The sequence below is a fragment of the Protopterus annectens genome, chromosome 9.part0 (assembly GCF_019279795.1).
Source record: "Protopterus annectens isolate FY-2018-M chromosome 9.part0, PAN1.0, whole genome shotgun sequence".
Lineage (NCBI taxonomy): Eukaryota > Metazoa > Chordata > Ceratodontiformes > Protopteridae > Protopterus > Protopterus annectens.
In genome coordinates, this window is record NC_056743.1 from 1,045,903,448 (window position 1) to 1,045,919,912 (window position 16,465).

The window sequence follows — 16,465 nt, forward strand, 5'->3', positions numbered from 1 at the left end:
AATAGCAGTAACAGTAGAGTGTTTTGAAAAAAAAATGCTGTCATGGAGACTAATGATTTAGAAATGTCATGTATATCCTAGTTAAATAATAGTAGCAAGCTCTTAGTACAAATGTCATCATTATTCTGTCTAAATATAGTTAATATCAATTATGGCAGGTATCACAGCTACGAGTGCTGTTTGATCAATCCTGATATGGTGTGCATGGATGCAGCTGTGTCTGGCAGCTAGAACAAATGTCATTATTATTCTGTCTAAACATAGCTAATATCAGTTATGGCATGTATCATAGCCTTGAGTGCTGTTTGATCAATCCTGATATGGTGTGCGTGGATGCAGCCATGTCTGGCAGCTAGTACAAATGTCATTATTATTCTGTCTAAACATAGTGAATATCAATTATGGCAGGTATCATAGCTTTGAGTGCTGTTTGATTAAGCCTGACATGGTGTGTGTGGATGCAGCTGTATCTGGCAGCTGTTGTATGTTGTCGTTTTCATCTCCAGGAAGCTGTGGGTTGCGGCTTGTGATTGAGGTTTATTGATGCTTGTGTATTAGGAAGAGACATTTGGTGTTTTAGCCAGGATCCAGGGGAAGGGGTGGATAAAACTGTGATTTGTGATATTTTGTAAGAGAATAGTTTGTTTATACATCTGCTGAGTGAGAGGTGGAAAGGCTGGAAGAATGTGTTATCTCTTGTTGTGGCAGCTTGTTGGGAGTTTTTTTTTTTTATCTGTTTGCTCTCTGTTCTTTTCCTGGCTGCTGCCTTGTGGAAAGGGAGGAAATTCAGGCTTGATGTTGCGGTGAAGTGAAGTTTTGCTTCAGGTGCATCGTGAGCCTCTGGTATGCAGTACACAGACACACTAACAGAAACAGATACTACCAAGTTGCTATGGTAACGGAGACAGAGTGACGATAATGCTTAAAGGCTCTGAGGAGCTTCCGAGATGGTTCTCGGAAATGAAGTTTTTGGTTTAAAAAAAAAAAACATATATATATATATAAGGGTTGTTTTAACATATTGATGGTCTCCCAACACTTTGTTTAGCTCATTAAGTTGATTCTTGATTAAAAAAGTAATAATAATAAGCCCAATTTTATATTTAAAATGTATTTTGGTCCAAACACATTAATGACTTACATAAGAGTGGAAGTCTGAGTTATTGTGAAAGACTAATAGCACTATGTCTTGTGCAGTACCCTTTGCAGTGGTCTGGGAGGTGAGCTTGCTCGGACGTGTTGGGCATATGGGGATAGCTGATTCTAGGAGTGTTTGGGGTTTCTGGGAAGTACTAGAGAGTCATCAGATTTTCTTTGTTGAAACATCTGTGGGAATGGAAGGTGTGTTGAGTGGTTCACTGGCAGAGTGGCCACTGCATGGAACAGGCTGGTAAAATGGAACAGGACAAATATTGGTTTGGATATTTTAAGAACAGCTTGGAAACACACCACATGAACTAGTGAATGGTATTCTGGCAAAACTGGATGGGCATTGTTGCCCGTGCTTGAAGTACTGATATGTGTGTATGTAAGGATAGAAATATACTCATAACAAATAAGAAACTAGAAGGGTCTCATAACTTAAAGTCTATGGACTGTATAAACATGCTTGGAAGGAGCTAATAATAAGAATAAGCATTACAGCTTGTGGTCTCTCAAATAACTAAGCAACAGCCAAAAAAAAAACACACAGTAGTTATGAAATGTATGATTTTAGTAAATCTAGACATAAAATATATAATCAAAATATATGATGAAGCAGTCTGCTGAATTTAGTTATTAAAGACAGGTTTTAATAACATGGGCTTGTGTATAATAACACTACTGTCTTAACTTGCCATAAATGACATACACTACATTGAACATCAAGGGGAAGCATGATGATTTTCTTATATAAGTAAATATGCATAACAAGTCATGTAATTGCTTTAACATGAATTGTAGTTTTTGTAACCCACCATGACCATATATAATACTTAAGTGATTACCATGTTAACTAAAGCTTTATACGTGGCATCAAACTGAAAAAGTTGTTCAAGAGAAACAATAGAAGCCTGAACTTGAAATGTCACAGAGTGTAACAATCATATTCCGAACAAATAATATTAAATTGACAATAGACACTCAGTTTAATAACATGGGCTTGTGTATAATAACATTACTCTTTTAACTTGTCATAAATGACATGCACTATATTGAACATCAAGGGGAAGTATGATGATTTTCTTATATAAGCAAATGTGCATAACAAGTCATATAATTGCTTTAACTTGAGTTGTGGTTTTGTAACCCATCTTGACCATACATAATACTTAAGCTGTTACCAAGGTAACTAATGTTTTATACATGACATCAAACTGACAAAGTTGTTCAAGGGAAACAATAGAAGCCTGAGCTAGGAATGTCACAGAATGTACCAATCACATTCTGAACAAATAGTATTAAATTGACAATAATCACTCAGTTTAACCTTTGTTGATTATACAAAATAGAATGTTGCCATTTAAATCTAAAAACTTTCAGTATATGCCACAAAATGGCAATTTATAAATATGGAAAGGGAATTTGCAATCATTAATCACAATACTTGATTTTTTTGTTTTTAACCTATAATTTCACTCATTTTATAATAAGAAATGACAGATATGAAAATCCTTATGTGAAGAAATGGGGGAAGAGGGATACACTGATAATTAAAATGCACTAACTTTCATCAATGTTCACATAAAACAAACCCGATGCTTTAAGTAAGTTAGCAACAAACAAAGTGATTACTTAAATGTTGGCAAACAATGAAATATAACTTCTGATATATCCAGTAAAATACATTGTATTATAAACATTAGGCATAAATATTATTACCATCTATTTATATTAAGTAATACGTTTTGAAAGACTTCACCAATAAGGGTGAATATGTTAAATAACTGTGTACTATAAACTTCTACTGAGGTTTTATATATGATACATCCTACTTTACTGTGATTGAATTGCTTGTCATCTATCTTTCATGTAAATATTAATTGCTTATATAATAAGTAGACATTTATATTGTATTAGAATTCTGTCTAATCTACAATAGTACTATATCTGTTCAAAATAATATAAATATTGCTTATTCCTATTACAAATATTCTCCATATGATAATTCAATTTATAGAGCTCAGATGTTCTGGATTGTCAAGGTATGAGTAATAATCTGATGGACTTAGTTTTATCCATCAGTTTAGGAATGATTTTCATTCCATGGCTAGTGCGGATCTTAGTTTTGTTAACATTTATTCATTTAAATTTATTTCACAAAAACATTTTTAGTATGCCTGACCAAAACATTACTTTATTGGTAAACACTCAAAGTATAAAACTGATAATTTCCTTTAAAAGCTCAAACATATATGTTATAGTTATCAGAGGAAAATGTTTAATATTCACAATAAAACAAAAAATACATAGTATAAATAACCTAAGATGAATTTAACTGTATTCTCTTTAAATACCAATGGCTTAAACAATCCTAGCAAGAGATCAGATCTACTGAAATATTTAAAACTTTGCAAAGCACAAATCGTCTTCCTTCAAGAAACTCATTTCAAAACAAATGACAATTACAAATGGAATCCTAAGGAATATACAATATTGGCGCAATCCACTTATAAGACAAAGACAAAAGGGGTAATAATTTTATGGAAAACAAATGTGATTAACCCAGAAATAATTTATAAGTATGAAGATAAAGAAGGCCTTATGGCATTAGTAATAGTTAAATATAATAACAGAATACGGACCCTAGCCAATGTATGCTGGTTCCCAGGCATTGGAACAGAAACTGTTAAAAACACTTGGATTTCATTTACAATAATTATAAAGACAACTTAATATTAGTAGGAGATTTTAACTGTATATTTGATATTTCTGAAACTACAAATAAAAAAGACCACTGCATACATCTGCTGTATCAAAAGCTTTAAACAACTGGGTAGAATCATTTCATCTTGTAGATACTTTAAAATTTAAAGAAGACAAATCTTTGTTGTTTTCCCATCAAGATCACAGATTTGGTACCCAGACTAGAATAGATAAAATATTTGCTGCCTATGACTTACACTCTAAAATCATTAATTTCTCAATCACTCCCTGTCCCTTTTCAGACCACAGTTCATTGATACTAGAACGTTCAAAATGGGTACAAACCATTAATCTTTAACTCTAGAATTCCAGCATATATAACTATATAACTAAAATTAAAGAGTTAAAACCCTGGTTATTATCTGAATTACAGTTCTTCTTATATATTAATTACACCACAGAGATACATAAAATAATGATATAGGACTTATTAAAAGCTTACATATATAGTAAAACCCTAACTTGGTATAAAACAAAATGGGATTCTGAATTATTAGATCTACAATCCAAACTTTTATCAGTAAAAGCTGAAAAAAATCAAAATCATTTGGAGATGAAAAAGAAAGTGGAAGTATTAAACAATAAATACCATGACATTCTAACAGATAAAACTAGTTAAACATTAGAAAAACTAAAAATTAATACCTTTGCCACTTCTCCCAAATATCTACAGAATTTATCCACAAGAATCAAAATACAATCAAAAGCTAATAACATTAAAAGTGTCTTCCATGAAAAGAAAGGGAAAAATGTTTCGGATATAGGTGACATTCTTCATGCCTATAGAAATCACTATATGGAACATTTCCAAAAAGAAAATATACATATCAGTCAATTAAATCTAGATGAAAAATGTTCTAATATTAAAAAAAACAGAAAAATTAAAACTAGATCTGTAAGCACTCATATCTTACAAACAAATTACAGATACAATAAAATAGGTTAAAATAATAAAGCTCCAGGTAGAGATGGCATAATTATGGAAAATATAAACTTCTTCCTTCAAAGATACTGCCCCTCTCCCATAAAACTCTATTAGAAATTCAGTCACAAGCTTTAATGCCAACCTCTTGGAGATATTCCTTAATCACACCAATCCTAAAGGAAAACAAATCCCCAAACCTCTGTATCTCATATAGACCTATATCATTATTAAATAATGACTATAAAATATTTATGACAATATTAACAAACAGAATGAAAATGCCACTATCCAAAACAATAAATAATCATCAAACTGGATTTACATATCATAGACACACACATGACAATATTAAAAGGATAATTTCTCTTATAGATTATGTTAATAAAGAAAATAAACACTTGTAATTGGCTTAGATATACTGAAAGCCTTTGATTCCCTAAACTGGGATTATTTATTCAAAATCCTAATGCTATTTAAATTCCCTGCATCCTTTGTTCATCTCCTAAAGAATATATATACAAATAATTTAGCATATGTCAAGTTAGGTCCTTTTACATCTGAATCTATACATATAACAAGAGGCACTAAACAAGGATGTTCCATGTCACTGATTCTATTTGCTCTGGCTATTGAAATATTGGCAGATTCAATTCGTAACAATATAAAAATCAAAGGAATAGATGTTTATGAACAATATAATTCTAAAGTAATGCTATTTGCTGATGACATATTACTAACATTATCTAATACAAAAAAGACATTAGAAGAATTAGATATATTAATTGACAAATTTCGCATGACTTCAGAACTCCAATAAAAAAAAGAACTGCAGACTAAGTGGGATCACATCATAGGGAAATAAGAATCTTCCTTAAAATATTTAGGAATTGGATTATGCAAGGATAATAATGAATTAGTCTCAAAAAACTACAATAATCTCATCAACACAATTAAAATCTCTGTGGAAAAATGGAACAAAATAATATTAACATTTGAAGATAGACTACAGTTAATAAAAATGGTTTTACTGCCCAAGATCCTATATATAGCCTTGGCAATACAACTGTTACCAGAAAGGAATATACTTAAATAAATAAATTCATGCCTAATAAATTTTTATGGTTTCCCAAAAGAAACAGAATAGCTTTAATACATCATATCAGACCATAGAAACAGGGAGGATTAAACATTCCTAATATAGAAACATATATAAAGGCATCAATATCTAAAACAATCTCAGATTGGATAAGTCCAAATTACTCTGCAAATTGGAAAGAATTACTAACTGTAATATCAATAAATGAATTTGATTTAAAAAAAAATCAAATAGATAAAAACAATTTGCCATGGCACATATTATGTATTAGTATGTAATATAACTTAACTAAACCCACTAAAACTCGTATGATTCATTTTTTACATTGACTCATTTAGGAAAATTATTAATGCAAATATAGATTTAAAAATCTGGTTTGATCTTTTAACACCATTTATAGTCACAAAGAACTTAACACATAAAATATATAGAGAAATTATTAATTACTGGGAACACAATGATTTGTTTGTTGGTACCAATGTATCAAATAACTAAACGTTTTACATATGCAAGTAATAAAAACAACATACAAAATTCCACAACAGGACTGACTAACTTTGCAGAGTATTCTCTCATATTTACAAGATTTAAGTAGAATAATTACCAATTCTTCATTTAAAGAAATACCTAATTTTATGAAATACACATATGAAATCATATATACTGACTCTGACATGGGAAAAAGTATTTCAAAATCTTACAAAATATTGATAAACTATAAAACAACACCCAAAACCTCATATTGGAAATATATAACAAAAGGACACTCAATACAGTTACCTGAAGATATTAAAACAAATCTTATTATCGATAAAATATACATCCTTTACACAATGCTGGAAAGTTTTTAATTGGAAATGCTTGCACAGAGCATTCTTAACCCCAGACAGAATCGGTAAAATTAGTTCACCCATAAAAGGAATATGTTGGAGATGTGAGCAAGTACACACTGCAGATTGGAACCACATTTTCTTTAATTGAGTTAAAATTAAGCCATTTTGGAATAATATTAATAACTTTCTACAAGCTTTATTTAATGAATCATTTTATTTAACTAAAGCTCTTCTATTATTAAATATAGAACAAAGGTCCTCATTTGAATAGGTCAAACATGTATCTAGTATGGACTATACTTGCAATTTCAAGGAAGTGCATAACAAGAAGATGGAATACAACCACAATACCAACTTTGGAAGATTCTATAGCCTACTGAAGACAACAGCATTATTGGAAATTAGAATTAAAGAATTAAGAATTTATCCAAAGTCATTTATCAACAACCCTTGGGGAAAAGTCTTATTATTGATTGACACTATACAATAATTGATCAGGGACTCTGATAATGGATTGGACATACTTATAAAGTAACTATATATTAAGATCTGTTATAGTGTCAATCTAATGTAAATAGTGTACATAGTTATTTAAGATGTTATATATAAATACTATGGAATTCATTCAAATGTATTTTGAAAAAAAAATTGAGAAAAAAACTAAGCATATGAAATTTGGGAGACATAAACTGAATGGTGAATATTTAATACAGCACACAATGATTGAAACTGAGGACTCATTTAAGGACCTGGGTATATGAGTTGATTCAGCTATGAGTTTTTGTAATCCTATCAACCAATTGGTTAATGATAGTTATAGAACTATAGGTTGTGTAAAAAGATTTATAAAATCTAGGAAATCAAAAATGGTGAAGTCATTGTTAGTTACATTAGATCCAAACTCGAGTATGGAATAACAATATGGAAACCATACAAGAAAACAAACATGAGTAAACTGGAAAGAGTACAGAGGAAACATACCAAGAGCATCCATGGATGTGAAAATTTAAGTCATGATGAAAGAATAAAATATATGAACTTGTACAGTGTCTCTTACAGTTATTTAAGAGGAGATCATATTCATCTTATTCAGGTTTATAGTGTATTTAGAGGTAACTACCTTTGGGAATGTTTAGGGTTATCAAAAAGTACTAGAGAATCATCAGACAACCTATGTAGATGATTCTATAGGAATAAGAAGTGTACTAATGGGTTCTCTGAAAGAGTAGCTGATGATTGGGACAGACTATCAAATTACATTAAAGCAAGTACTAGTTTAGATATTTTTACGAACAACCTGGACACTTATTATGGGAACAAGTGTTTTGGTATCTTGGCAAGCTAGAAGGGCATTAAAGGCCATATGTATGTATGTATGTATCCCCTGCATACTTATATCAGCTGTTGTAGATTTGTGCATCTTAAGTAAGGTTTCCTTTTGCTAGTCTCTTCCTTTGTTTTAGTTTAGCAAATTTTGCAACACAATGAGCCCTGCAATTGCTGCAGCCATGTTTATTGTGCAGTTTTGAAGTCATTAGCATGGCAATTATGCTAATGAGTCAGTCAAGGATAACTGCTCTAAATCGTGTGTTTTATGCAATTCACACTTGACCAAGGCTGCAAGACAAGACCTGCACCTGACTATACACCCTCATGTATGGTCATGAAGCTCATTACATATGCATGGTCATGTCAGTGACCCCCTTTAGGGACTTGGCTTTGCTAAACATTTATTACATTCACACAAGGTACATAATAGAAGGCAATGTCCTTTGCAGGGGCTACACATAAGGATATCCTTGTATTATTCTCACTCAAAACATCATCCTGGAATGCTCTGCATTTATGTGCCACTATGGAATGGGATTGTGCACAGTCACACTGTACTGGTGCCATTCGTTCACATCACATGACATCTGCAACATAATCTGAACCACCACGCTGTGGAAATATGTAATTTAATAAAACACAATGTAAGCGCTTTCAGGTTACAAATCCTTCATCAGACAACTTACAACAGAATAAAATGTCACATTTAAAACATTCAATAACCAATCAAATTCAGTGCTGAGCCCTCCTCATCTTCAGGGCGGGTTTTATAGGGATTACACCATTCATACCTAGGGGTCTATGAGCAGCCAGCTCAATGATCCATTTTGTCTCATAATATTCAGTTAACTTGCACAAATCTCTCCCCTCTTTTAGAAATTTTCACAACCTGGAGCACCATAAAATCAAAAGTATGTCCACTATTTTTACTAACATGTTGATACAAGGCATTATGTTCATTATTTGTACGTATGGCTGACAAATGTTGTAATATCCTGTTCTTCAATTTACAGTTGGTCTTGCCAACATAGAATGAGCAACAGTCTTTACACTGAGCCAGGTATATAACATCTTATACCAGTAATTACTTTCATGTTGTGGAAGAATAATGGAGAAGGTTTTATTGGATAAAGCATTGTCAAAACCGGAAAGGTTGGGACTTGAAAGCATATATCAGCATGAATATATTGATAATAGATATCTTACTACCTGTATCAAGATGTTCTATAACAATATAACAGCTATGAATAAAAAAATGTGCTGTGGTATAATTTATATAGATTTAACTTCAGCATTTTGATAGGGTCATACACAAAATGTTGATCAATAAATTAGAACAACTAGGTATTGATGTACTCTTGATAAGATGGATAGCTGCATGGTTTACAAATAGGGCATGGCAAGTATCATACAACAATTGTATAGGTGAAATTCAAGGTTACAGTCAGGGTGTCCCTTAGGGCTCTATCCTAGCCCCATACTCATTTAGATTGCATCTTTCAGATCTATCTTTTTTATCGGAGATGTTCTACTGTCTGTATGCAGGCAGTTTGAAAATGGGTAAACTAATCACATATATTACAGACAGGCAAAATTCCAAAGAACTTGAGTAAATTGACTATTTGGGCACAAAACAAAGCACACAGTGATTGAAACTGTAGATTCATTTAAGGACCCAAGTATATGAGTAAATCCAGCTTTGAGTTTTTCTAATTGTATCAATCAACTAGTTAATGAAAGTTATAGAACTATAGGTTGGATGCAAAGATTTATAAGGTCTAGGAAATCAGAAATGATGAAGTCATTGTTTGCTAGTTATGTAAAACCCAAACTTGAGTACGGAATAACAATATGGGAACAAGCATGAGTAAACCGAAAATAGCACAGCAGAAATATAACAAGGCAGTCCATGGATATGAAAACTTAAGTTCTTAAGTTATTATAAAATACTAAAATATCTGAACTTGTTCAGTGTTTCATATAGATTTTTAAGAGGAGACCTTGCTCAGGTAAATAGGCCACTTGGAGGGCACTACCTCTGGGAATGTTTGGCGTTATCAAAAAGTAGCAGATAATCATCAAGCAATCTGCGTAAAAGATTCGGTATGAAGGAAAAGTATGTTAATCGGTCCTCTGAGAGAGCAGCTGATGCATGGAATAGACTACCAAATTACATTAAAGTAAGCATTAGTTTAGGGGTCTATATTATATTATCGCACGCTTACAAAAGCGAACGATAAATAATCTACCCCATGTAAGCGAAAGCTTACAATGTCGAAACCTCAGAACAGTGATTTTTTTTTCCAATGGAAAAAAATCGCTGTTCCGAAATAAAAAAAAAAAAACTTTTAAAACATTACATAATGTGGGGGGGCTTCACTCTCCACACCCCCTACTTAAATATACCAACTCCGAGATTGCACTACAGTGCTGAAAACATCAAAGTAAAGAAAGAGGCCAAGTGAATTCTTTCCCAGGGAAAGAATTTGCTGAAAAGCCGCTTCACTACTTTGCATTTTCCCTCTGTTTGGTTCGATCAAGACACATTTGACAAACTGCATCTGCGATCTGGTAATAGGAACCCCTAGTTTAGATATTTTTAAGAACAGCCTGCACACTTAATATTGGACAATTGTTTTGGTACATTGGCAGGCTAGAAGAGCATTATTCCCCATGCCTGAAATATTTGTATGTCTGTATATGTCTGTATTTATGTATGTATCACTGATACGGGTATCTTTAAGAAAAATGTATAACTAATGTAAAGCATAGTCAGGAGGATATTTGTTTTTTTTTTTTGTTTTGTTTTTGTTTTGTTTTGGGGATTTTTGGAGTTAATAAATGTACATTTTCTCATTCTGTATCCATCTTAAGTCAGAGTTCTCTATTCCACTTTCTGTAGCTGGACTTCCCAAAACCAAATCCCCTTTGACTATACTTTGCAGGACTTCTTTTCCATGCAAGATAATAAAGAGATCCATAATGACACAGGAAGAAGTAAAAGAAAGAATAAGAAATTTAAAGGTACAGGATATGAAATGGGATGAAATAACAACCAGAGAGATTGAAACAACGTTGAGAAAAGCCTCTAACTAGAAAACCCCAGGCCCAGATGGAGTACCTAACTTTTGGCTTAAAGTATTAACTTCTTTGCACGAGGATTTAGCCATGAGTAAGAACTATTTATATGCACACCCCGAACGCATACCGCACTGGTTAGCAACAGGAAAAACAATGCTCTTACTTAAGAGTGAACCTGCAAGCTACCCTAAAAATTATAGACCAATAACATGTCTTCCAAAGACGTATGAACTATACACGGGAATTGACACTGACAGAGCTTATAGTCATTTAGAAGAAAACTCAATTATGGCAGTAGAACAAAAGGGCAATAAAAGAAAGTCATATGGAACAAAGGATCATTTGTTGTTAAGCAAAGTTATAGCGGAGAACTGTAAGAAGGGAAAGAATTTAAGTATGGCATGGATTGACTACAAAAAAGCATTTGATAGTATCCCACATTCATGGATAAAAGAGTGCTTAAAAATGTATAAGATACACCCTACACTGATTGACTACATTACAGTAACCATAAAACAGTAGCAGACCACTTTGCAATTAAGCCATGATAAAGGACAGATTATTAGCCAAGGGATAAAAATTCAAAGGGGGATATTCCAGGGTGCCTCTTTATCACTTTGCTATTCTGTCTTGCCATTAATCCATTAAGTTGTTTACTTAACAGCTTAGGCCATGGCTACAATTTGGCTCCTAGAAAACAACAAAGTCTAATGACTTCTCATCTTCTCTTTGTCGATGATTTCAATCTGTATCAGATGAGGAACTGAAAGCACAGCTGCAGGTTGTCAAAACTTTTTTAGATGAGAGTGGAATGTCACTTGGTCTTGATAAATGTGCAAAAGCAACCTTTAAAGCAGGAAAACTGCAACACCAGGAAAATATCAGTTTGGGACAAGAATGTGATATAAAAGAACTTGAGCAAGAGGGAGTGTATAAATACTTGGGAATTGATGAAGGATCAGCAATAAAACATGAACACATGTGAATAAAACTCATTAAGGGGTACTTTAGAAGACTTAAATTTAAATTAATCCTGAAAACAGCATTGATATCTAGGAACAAGATCCAAGCTATAAATCAATTTGCCCTTTCTGTCCTGACTTATAGTTTTGGAGTGCTTGACTGGCCCCAAAAAGTGTTGGACAGACTGGATATTAAAACAAGAAGGATGCTTCATGCTCACCAAATGATTTATAAAAATCAGCGTATACCAACATTATATATTCTCTGTTCCGAAGGAGGGATGGGCCTCCTTGAAATTGATTACATGTATAGATCTGCAATCATGGGACTCCACACATATCTACTGACCTCACAAGATCGAAATGTAGTGAAAGTTTTGAAACATGAGGAGAATAAATCCAAGATGACCTCTCTGCTTAATTTAGCAGAAGCATATCGACATGAAGCAGGAATGGAAATCAAACCAGAAGTTGATAAAAAACAGGCAGCAACTGAATATGCCAAAAAAAAAGAAAGAATATAAGGTGAAGGGCCAGATGAGAAGGCAAGAAATGTGGAAAAGGCATAAATATAGTTGCAAGTATAGAAAACATCTGGAAGAGCCTCATTTTGATCAAGAATGAACGCAGGAATGGTTAAGGTGAGGGGAATTCACATCAAGAAATGAAAGATTAATATTGGCAGCCCAAGATAGTGAGCTACGTACATGCTGGTTGACAAAGTCCATTGAACATGTGGGAGAAACAGACATATGTAGGTCTTGTAAAACTGAATTGGAAACAGTCACACACCTTGTTGCTGGTTGCGATGCACTAATGGCAGAGGGACTGTATACTGAAAGGCATTATAATGTGGCGAGACTGTTACACTGGAGATTGTGCAAACATTATGGTATCAAAGTGGCTGAAAAACACTGGAAACATGAGCCACAAAGAATCATAGAAAATGATGAAGTTTATGTCACATGGTATCACCCAATATCAACAGTTCAAAAGATAGATGCTAGAAAAACGGATATAGTGGTCCAAGAGAAGAAGACAACAGTAGCATTGATCATTGAGATCACCACACCCAGTGACTACAGTGTCTTGCATACAGAGAGACACAAAGTCATAAAAAATCTGGATCTGCAGGCAGAAACGAGAGCCATATGGAAGAAAGATACCCAGACAGTTCCAATAGTAGTAGGAGCAACAGGTCTTATAAAAAATAATTTACATACCCAGACAGTTCCAATAGTAGTAGGAGCAACAGGTCTTATAAAAAAGAATTTACAATCATATTTAAACATGTTACCAATTCATGTAACACCGTACAAATTGCAGAAGGAGTCATTACTGGGCACACTGCGGGTGTTGCGAAGAGCACTTTTAGCTGACATCGAAGAGTGAAACAATACTAATTTTGTGAACTTTAATCGTACTGTGACTTAGGAATGGGGTCCATTCCCGTCATGGTATTAGAAACCCAAAAGACTTGGAGAAATTAAAAAAACACAGGAGATCTACTTCTGTTACATATAGAACAATTTAGGTTTGTATGTGGAGATCTTGCCTTTTGAATCTTGTGACATTCTTTGAATAGGTAACAGCAGCACTTTTAAAAAGGGTATCAGTGCATGGTGCCTTTATTGGACTTGCTAAGACATCTGACACTGTTTAATGTAAGCAACTAACCAATAATTCAAATGCATTAAATGCCAGTCCATATGTAGTTCAATGGTTAAAACATTAGTTAAGCAACAAAATACAATAAGTCACAGTGGTTAGGGAGTTAGCAATTGTTTCCCAAAGGATTCTACACTATGTCACTTCTTTGAACTGGTATTTTTCAATATAAAGAGGTAACTGTGAACTAAAACAACCGGATATCCCAATGAATGCATTCTGGGTAATACAATTCCTTCATTAAATGATAATTAAGTTTTCCAAGGTGGACTACAAAAAGTATATACCTGGTGCATTAGTAATTACCTCATTTTTAATGTAAATTAATATAGCATTATGTGACTTGGCAAACTGGATATAAATTATTAGTGCAAAATGAATGGCCAAATCATTAAAAATTAATAAAAGCTCTAGAGACAATGGTAGACAATAATTTAAACTTTAGACAGTACATGTCTAACAAATTCAGAACAGCATATTATGTAGCCATTTTAATGGTAAAGGGCATTTCTAGTTACTCCTGGGAGATCATTGTACAACTTACTGATTCAATCTATTATTGAATACAGTACTGCAACTTGTAGATTTCAACCAACATACCAGAAATAACTTGAAATTGTACAATGATTTCTACAGGAAAATATCACAGAGTTGAAGAAATGGAATGCGTTAGAAATTGTCACCTTATTATGTTCCTTACAAATTATTTAGTACTGTCCTCTTCCTGGACTATAAAGTAATGTTTGATCTGGTTGTACTTGAAAAGCTATTACTACAGTGTACTGCTAGTAGAATAAACACCCAAATGAAGAAAGCATTGCTAAAAATAAGTATCAGTATTTAAAAAAGTGACAGATATGTTATTTAACACATTCTCAAATTATGAAATTGGCTTCCCTTTACAATTAGAACAAGTAATTTAGTAACTTACTTAAGGAATAATCTTGATACATGCATTAGAGATAGAAAATATTAATATTGGATTATCACTGCTATTCTTGTTAAATGCCAGCAGGTTGTAAACCTGACAGACCAACCTATGGATTTGTGAGTCCACTTTCATTGTACAATCACGCCAAACTGATTTTTAATAAGAGTGCAAAAAAATCAAAGAAATCATGAGATAAAAATATATTTGTATAACAACATGATCTCTTTCTGTCTTGTTGCTTCGTTTAAAAGCATAGTTTTAATTTAGATTTTGCAAGAGATGACAAGTGTCACAGCACTTGGTTCTCTACTTCAGTTTTCAGCTTACATGTCTTCTTTGCAGATTCTGTGCAGTCTCCCTATATTTGTTTGCTTTTTACTGTGTGATGTGGTTTCTTCCCCCACCCTAAATTTGTGCCTTATATGGACTGATTATTGATTTCAGTGGACTGACAATCCCTCAACTGCCCATTGCTGTGTGTGCCATGTGTGACGGACTGAGTATGTGTGCGCCATATGAGTTCACTACCAGCCCTGTGTTATCTGAGTGCTGGGATAGGCTCCAGCAACCCTCCACAGCCCTGCTCTGGACCAAGCAGGTTATAGCAAAATGAATGAATGAATAGAGCATTATCAACAATGGAGTAACATCATAAATTATACTGGAAAGGAGTGTGGAGTGAAAAAATAAAAATGGTATGAAAGTGACAGCAATACAGTTCATGTTGCTATATGTGACCAGAAATGAAGCAGTAAAAATACTAATCGTCTACTCAGAGGCGATCTCTGCTTAACATACAAGGCCATGTCAAACCCTGAGCTGCTGGACATGCTCCACTTAAAGAAATCCCAATCCCTCAGAGCCACACACTCCAGGGATCTAAACCCTGTCATCACAATAAACAAAACATGCTGGAGGGATAGGTTCCTGACCCAGAGACTCCCCAGACTCTGGAATAGACTGCCCATATATGTCAAGCAGAGTGCCTCTTTGGCCCTCTTCAAAAGGAACATTGATGATTGGATGGAAGAAAGGAAATTCACCCCAGGGATCACGTCAGTCGCCCTGCTAGACAGGGGTCCAGGGAAGTAAATAGTGTGGGAAGAAATAGCCAGGGAATTGTTATGGCTAGGCTTGTATAGGCCCTAGGGCCGATAGCCTAGTACCAACCTAACCAAACATGGAGAAAGGTGTGGCAACTGTTTTACTAAAGAAACTGTTGACATTTTCAAATAATGCACTTTCTAAAGAGACGCAGAAAACTGAACATTCTTAAGTTAAATACACTTCTCCGACACACTTATTTCAATTAATTATTCAATTATCACCAGCCAAAAACAAATCTGCAAATCAAGTATTATAAAAACCTTTAAGTAACCTTAGTAACCTTTTTCATGAAATAGGAAAAGTATTTGCACACTAAGAGGATGTTTTCAAGAAAGACCACATGTTTTGTTTAGTAAACAGCTCTACCTGGAGAACTCTACAAAATTAGCTAATTGTCTTCTTATATACTTCTTTATTAATTAGTATGATACAGGAAAGAACCATTACCTAGAAGTAGCCACTCCATGGCCTAGAATTACAGATGTAGTAGTTAATGTACATTAAGGAATCATTTATTAGTTTTCTAAGCATTTTAACCCAGATTTCTAAAGTCGTTGTAAATTATGCTATTCCACTGAATTATGTGAAGTATTCATTGTACATTCAGAAGTTAGGAAAAGTGTCACA